The sequence below is a fragment of the Capsicum annuum genome, chromosome 4 (genome assembly GCF_002878395.1).
Source record: "Capsicum annuum cultivar UCD-10X-F1 chromosome 4, UCD10Xv1.1, whole genome shotgun sequence".
Classification (NCBI taxonomy): domain Eukaryota; kingdom Viridiplantae; phylum Streptophyta; class Magnoliopsida; order Solanales; family Solanaceae; genus Capsicum; species Capsicum annuum.
Window position 1 is genome coordinate 23,076,206 of NC_061114.1, and position 7,597 is coordinate 23,083,802.

The window sequence follows — 7,597 nt, forward strand, 5'->3', positions numbered from 1 at the left end:
TAATCATACTAGCATACACAAAGTGCGGATGAGTTTTGAGGACACCCCACACTTAATCGCTAGTATAGGTGCATGGATTTACGAATGAGGGTACTCAGATTTCCCCTGTTCAACAGTTACATCTTTTCTGTATAGGCACCTCAATAACCATATTAAACCCTTGGCATCCGAGTTTACTCGGGTTTCAAGTACTCATCTAACCCAGCTGGGTACAATAATGTTTAATCACAATAAAGTTCATATGTTAATCACAATGCACTTCTCATTACTTTATGAAATGATATTCCCATTAGGTCAATTACTTTACATAACATTATAAGCAACACCACTTTAAAAGGTTCAAAATATTATAAGCATTAGTATAAATTCACACGCATATAGACAAAGAAAAGTCAATGATCAATTAGTACAACACCGTTAGGGACTACCCTATACTTAATCACTGACTATGGTGTGCATCACATCCAACAAAGGTACTAGACTTCCCCTTCTTTCGACCCTCACCCTTAATGCTATGTGAGTTCAAACATTGCAACCCAGACTTTCACTGTAAATTGATTCAATTTTCATATTCAAAAAGAGTTCAACTTAAATCTTAAAAGACAATCATTAGTCTAGTTCAATAAATATTAAATGAGTGAAACACATACGTCGATCAATGCCTAATAACGCAAAAAAAAATTTACTCATTTGTTTAAATAATCACATTATATATCAATTGATTCAACTATTCACTTTAAGAAATGCACTACAATAGTTACACAATGACACCAGAATAGAGAGAGTGAATAAGAATGCAAGAACTTACCTGAGTTGAATCAAAAGAGAGAAGATAATGAGCTTTCTTTTTTGTGTCAAACATTTGAATTGAAAAATAAATATATATATATATATAGAGAGAGAGAGAGAGAATTTAGGAAATGAGGGCGGCGTACTAGGGTTTCTAATGTGAGTGGATTTGGGAAAAGTAGGGGGAATTTATAAAAGGGTTCTACTAAACAGGGTTGGGTCAGGTTAAAACTCGACAATTTAATAAATTTACCCTTAGAGGTACCCTCTCCATGATGTAGGGGTAGTTATCCACAATATCCTCTATGATACAGGCTTATCGTGGAGGGCTACTGGAATACACACCTTGTTATTAAACCCCTCCGCAATATGGGGCTAATTCTCTGCGATGCGGGCTTATCATAGAGGGCTAATGTAATACGAACTTTGTTGCATTCTATTCCCCATTTTCTTACCTTCTCCATTCCTCACTTACATTCTTCTTTTACAAACCTGATAGCTTCTTTAGACGTGAAATTCACTCACTTTTGGTTCTCACCTTTTTTCCATGAGTTTTCTCATTCTTGCACATTCAACAAAAACAACAAACTAACATAAGAAACCGGGTTTCTTCCCACCCAGTGCCTTTTCTATTTTTTTCTTTTAACAACTAAGAAATAAACTACAATATTGCATAATATTCATGGGTTGCCTCCCACACAATGCCTTAGTTAACATCGTGGTACTACTCAACTCAACCTTATTCATTTGCAAAGGTGATAGATGTATTCTGTTGATCCCCATGATCTGCCTAATGATGCTTCACCCTCTGTCCATTAACCAAGAATTATGTTACTCTTATCGTTATTCCATAGCTCAACAACTCCATGAGAAATCATTCTTACAACTTTAAATAGACCAAACCACTTAGACCTTAGCTTTCCTAGAAACAACCTCAATATTGTATTGAATAGCAATACAAGTTGTCCAGGCTCAAAAGATGGATTCAAAATATTCTTATCATGCCATCTTTTGGTCTTTTCTTTATACAATTCCACATTCTCGTAGGCATGTTAGAGAAACTTATCGAGCTCATTCAGTTGTAACCATCTCTTTTCCCCAACAACCTTTATATCAAGATTCAACTTCTTTATATCCCATTAAGTTTGATGTTCAAGATCCATAGCCAAGTGAAAAGCCTTGCCATAAACCAAGAAATAAGGAGAGGTCCCAATGGACATCTTATAGGCTATCCTATACGCCCATAGTGTATCATCTAGCTTCTTTGACCAATTCTTATGTTGTCCATTTATGGTTTTCTTAGAATATGCTTAATCTAGAGATTAGACACCTTCAATTGGCCACTAGTCTGCGGGAGATAAGATGTGGCCACTTAATGCCTAACACCAAAATTAGCCAACAAATTTTTAAACTAAGTGTTCACAAAGTGCGTACCTCCATCATTGATAATTGCTCTAGGTATGCAAAAATATGAGAAAATATGCTTCTTCACAAACTTCATAACTACTCTTGCATTATTTGTGGGGAGAGCAGCAGCTTCAACCCAATTAGTCACAAAATCAACAGCCTCCAGGATGTACAAATTTCTATAAAATAAGGGAAATGGTCCTATAAAAGCTATACCCTAAACATTGAATATCTCAACCTCTAGAATATTGTTTAAGCGCATCTCATGGCACCGTGATATTGTTCCCAACATTTGACATTGGTCACATTCTTTCATAAAAGAAATTGCATCTTTGAACAATATTGGCCAAAAGAAGCCTGACTATAACACTTTTCTCGTTGTTCACTCATCCTCATGATGGCCCTCATAAGAAGTTGAATGATAATTCTACAACACTTGTTTAGATTCAGCTTTAGAAACACATCTGTGCATAATCCCATTAGCACCTTGTTTAAAGAGATAGGTCTCATCCCAACATATGCATGAGAATTATGTAACAGCTTCTTCCTCTATTGACTGGTAGCTTTGGGAGGGTAAACACCACTTACTAACAAATTCACAATATCTGCATACCAAGGAATCTCAAACACATCTAGTGCCAATAATTTATCATATGGAAACTCTTATCGAATGAAAAATGTATCATTAACAATGTGATCATGACTCTCAAGCCTTGAAAAATAATCCACGACTTAATTTTTATCTCCTTTTCTGTCATAAACTTCTTGATCAAATTCTTGAAGCAAGCATATCTACTTTATCAACTGTGTCTTTGCATATTTTTTAAACAAATATCGGATGGCTGCATGGTCCGTATGAACAATTACCTTGGTACCCGCCAAATAAGATCTGAATTTATCAAAAACAAAAATGAGACACTAACATACCTTTTTTGTGAATGTGTAATTCACCTGGATTGTATCTAAGACCTTACTTGCATTGTAAATAGAGTGACATACCTTGTCTTTTTTTTCCTAACACCGTCCTTATAACCACATCACTGGCATCACACATTAATGCAAATGGTAATGCCCAGTCAGGAGAAATTAAGATAGGTACTTCTATCAACCTTTTCTTCAGACCCTCTAATGCTTGTTGACATTCAGTCCCAAAATCAAACTTAGCCTCTTTTCCCAACAACTTGCACATTGGACTTGCAATCTTTGAAAAGTCTTTGATAAAGTGCCAATAAAATCCTATGTCCCAAGAAAGATTCTCACTCCTTTCACTGATACAGGATGAGGTAGCTTTTGAATAAATTTAAATTTGTCTCTATCTACTTCAAGTCCTTTGTGTGACACCTTATGACCAAGGACAATTCCTTCCTTGACAAAAAATTATCACTTTTCCCAATTCAATACAAGATTTATCTCTTCACAATGGGCCAAGACTCGATCTGGATTCTTCAAGCAAACATCAAATGAGTTACTATAGATAGAAAAGTCGTACATAAATACCTTTATAAATTCTTCCACCGTATCATAGATGATTGCCATCATGTATCTTTTGAACATTTTTAGAGCATTACAAAGGCTAAAAGGCATGAGCCTGAATGTGTACGTGCCATATGAATAGGTAAATATGATCTTATCCTAATTTTCTGGTGCTATTATGATTTGATTATACCGTGAATAGCCTTCTAGAAAGAAATAGTATTCCTGCCCTGCCAACCTATACAACATTTGATCAATGAATAAAATAGGATAGTGATCTTTCACGGTAGCATCATTCAATTTCCTGTAGTCTATGTAGATCCTCCATCTATTAACCATGTGGGTTGGAATAAGTTTGTCGTCTTCATTATTCAAAACAGTCATCCCTTCTTTCTTTAGGACACAGTGCATTGGGCTAACCCATTTGCTATCAAATATGGGATAGACTATCCTAGCATCAATCCACTTTATTACTTTCTTTTTGCATTTCTTTCATTAACGAATTTAGTTTTCACTGATGTTGCACATTTGTTTTTTATCCCTCTTCCATATATATTTTGTACATACAGAAGGCTAGATGAATTCCCATGATGTTTGCCATATGCCATCTAGTTTCTTTTTTTTTCTTTTCAACACTATTAATGCCTTTCTCACCTGCACATCAGACCAACCTGCAGACAAAATTACAGGCAAAGTACTATCCTCACTAAGGAAATCATATTTTAAATGAGAAGGAAGAAACTTGAGCTTTGGTTTCAGTGCTTCATCAATGAAGGCTTTAGGAGATGGTCCAATTGGTCTATTCATTAGCTCAAACTCAGTAACTCTACTATCAATCATTTCCAAATTCATAATTTGCACCATTTCAAGTTCCTCAACATCACCATAAGGGTAATACTCCATAAATGCTCGCTCAAGTGGGTCATTAAGAAATAAAATATAGAGCTAAGACTATAGGTCTATAACTGTTATAGCACACAATTCTTCATACATAGTAGGCAACTTCATTGCCTTGAACACATTATAGACCATAAATTTGTCATGAGCTCTTATGGTCATCTTCTATATAGCTGCATCAACAAGAGATTGGCTAGTTACTAGAAAGAGACATCCCAAAGTAAATGAATTGGCTGGATCAATACTAAAATCAAGAATAACAAAATCTACTAGGAAAATTAGTGATCCCACTTACACCAATACGTCTTCAAAGATCCCGCCAGCCCTATCAAGGGTCCTATCAATTAACTACAAAATAATGGTCATGGGTTTTAGAATCCAAAGACCTATCTTTTAGAACCAAGATATGGGCATGATTTTGAAGCTTTCCCCTAAATTATATAACCCTCGAGTACTTATGGCTTTCTTGACGGTGATCTATAAAGTAAAACTACCTGGACATTTTAGCTTTGTGGGCAATTTGTTCTGAATCTTGGATGTGCACTCCTCAGTAAGTGCTACTATAGCATATTCAATCAAACGGTTCTTTTTTGCCACTATGTCTTTCACATACTTTTCATACTTTGTAACACTCTAAAAAATATCAATAAGAGAGAGATTGAAATCAATATACTTCAAAAGCTCTAAAATCTTCTTATGACTAGTCTCCACTTGATGCTTTCGAAGCCTTTGGGGGAAAGGTGGAGGTAGAGTCTTCTTCTCCACCTTGGTTTCATTATTTGTAACTTTTTCTTCAACCACTTTCTACTTATTCTTTTTATTATCACCATCAACAACCTTGGAATTGTTTTTCTCAAGTTCTAACTCCCTTAGTTGCAAACTGCTCCTAGTAGTGATTGCATTTACCTATTTTGGATTTGCCTCAATATCACTAGGTAGACCTCTCTGAGGTCTAGTATTTTGTGCTCCTACAATCTAACCATTTTATATCTCTAAATTCTTTATATTCAATCATTGATTTTTCATATCTGCTGCTAACTGGTCTTGAGTAGCTATAATTATTTTCAACAACTCTTCCATATTGCTCATTTGAGTCATGGACTGATTACTCTAAACTTGTTATATTTTATTCTATTGTACCCTCCCTTTGTTCTGATTATTATTCATTGCCTGATTTCTGCCCCATGAGAAATTAGGATGATTTCTTTAGTTTGGATTGTAAGTTTTACCATAGTTCTGCTGCCTTTAACGATTAGCATTCCCTATATAATTGACAAAATCTGGATTAACCACACAAGCATTCATTGTATGCTTACCAATTTCACAAATCTCTCACTAAGCATTCTCCCATTGAAATGCATTAGTTGCTGCTATCGGTTGTGTAACCCCCAACGTCTTACTGCTAAACTAATTAGTTATCTGATTTTGTAGTGTAGCAAGCTGGGATGACAAAGTAGTGAACTGATCTACCTCTAACACACCTGCAACCTTCTTAGGAGTACTTCTTGAGTTAGTATACGACTCAGGATTCCATTGTGAAATTTGATTCGGTAGTGTATATAATTCACCATAAGTCTTCTCAAGAGCTTTCCCACCAGCTGCTGAATCCAAGAGAATCTTGTTGTTGGGCTCAAGACCCTTTATGAAATTATGAACAAGTACATCACTAGACTGATTACGGTGAGGGAAATTTCAAAGCATACCTTTAAATCTTTCCCAAGCTTGGTAAAGATTTTCTCCTTCTTTCTACTCAAAACTCAGGATCTCACTTCTCAATCGTGCTGTCTTCCCTGATAGAAAGTATCTTATAAGGAATTTCTAACCCAGATCATCCGAGGAAGTTATAGAGTTTGGTGGTTCAACTATAACCACCTCTTCACTTTTCCAATTAAAGAAAAGAGGACACTCGTTATTCTGACATAATCTGTAGATACCCCAATAGGAATATATATAGGTATCACTAATTTCCAAGAAAGTATGTATATGCTGCTATGGATTTTCATGTGAGAACCCTACAAATTACCTACTCAAACACAATAGTTGTACCATATTTTTCTTTAATTCAAATGGACCACCCGCCTCTGGGTTGCGGATGCAATTAGTATCATGGTTCACAAGTGGGATTTCTACTTCATGAATAGGCCTGTCTTTTACTCAGAGCAAGAGCAACTGGAATTGCCGGAGTTAGACCACGTACAACATTTGGATCAATAGGATCAATGAGATTAGGATCTCTTTGCTATGCCATTTGAATTTTCTGAATTTTATAGTGAGCTCTTCGCCTGTAATGAAATGCTTGTTCTTATTCAAAATAAGGCTCTACCAAATCTCTATATATTGCCAGTCTGATACTCTGCCAGTCTTGGAATAGTCAGCCACTACGATCAAGCCGTAAACACTTAAACTTGTTATCAAAAACCAAAATTTTAGAAAATTACTAATTATACTAGTCCTCGACAATGGCTCCAAGAACTTGTTGCGGTTTAAGGCATACGCAAGTGCACATGGTCATATAAGTAATATAATGACTAAGATAGTCGGATATCATACCCACAGGCACTATGTAACTGCAATTCAACCAACTTTAGTTTTTGATAAGATTATATTAAGTGTTTTAAAGTATCAAAATGATTGTGAAGTTTCACGTAAAAATATAAATAATAAGGAAATAACAATATGCAATAATAACAATATAAGCAGGTTTGTAAACAATCCTAGTGAGAATTCTAGGGTTGAGACACTTTTAGCAATCTTACAAATCTCTATTCTTCATGTTGTTTAGTTGATTATCAGTTTATTGATTCGCAAGGTTTATAGTATGCTCATGGTCACCCAGTCCTCTAATCTTTTACCTAAATAGACATTTCAACTACATTATTGAGCTAGGATGCAATAATCTATTTAGATGCATTAAGTTATCGTCCTGAAAGTGAGCCAAATAAGGCTTCTAAATATATTCCTATCCCAAACACTAATTCAAATCCTTTATTTTATAAAAGAATAAGAACCTTGCTCTTTAAACTCTTCGTTC

General features: G+C 35.3%; 1 non-coding gene across 1 annotated transcript; it reads left to right on the plus strand.

Annotated features, from left to right (window-relative positions):
• Window positions 1-6,238: 6,238 nt before the first annotated feature.
• LOC124898248 lies at window positions 6,239-6,345 on the plus strand. Its single transcript, XR_007055224.1, has one exon. It is a non-coding gene; the product is annotated as a small nucleolar RNA R71 (small nucleolar RNA).
• Window positions 6,346-7,597: the final 1,252 nt, after the last annotated feature.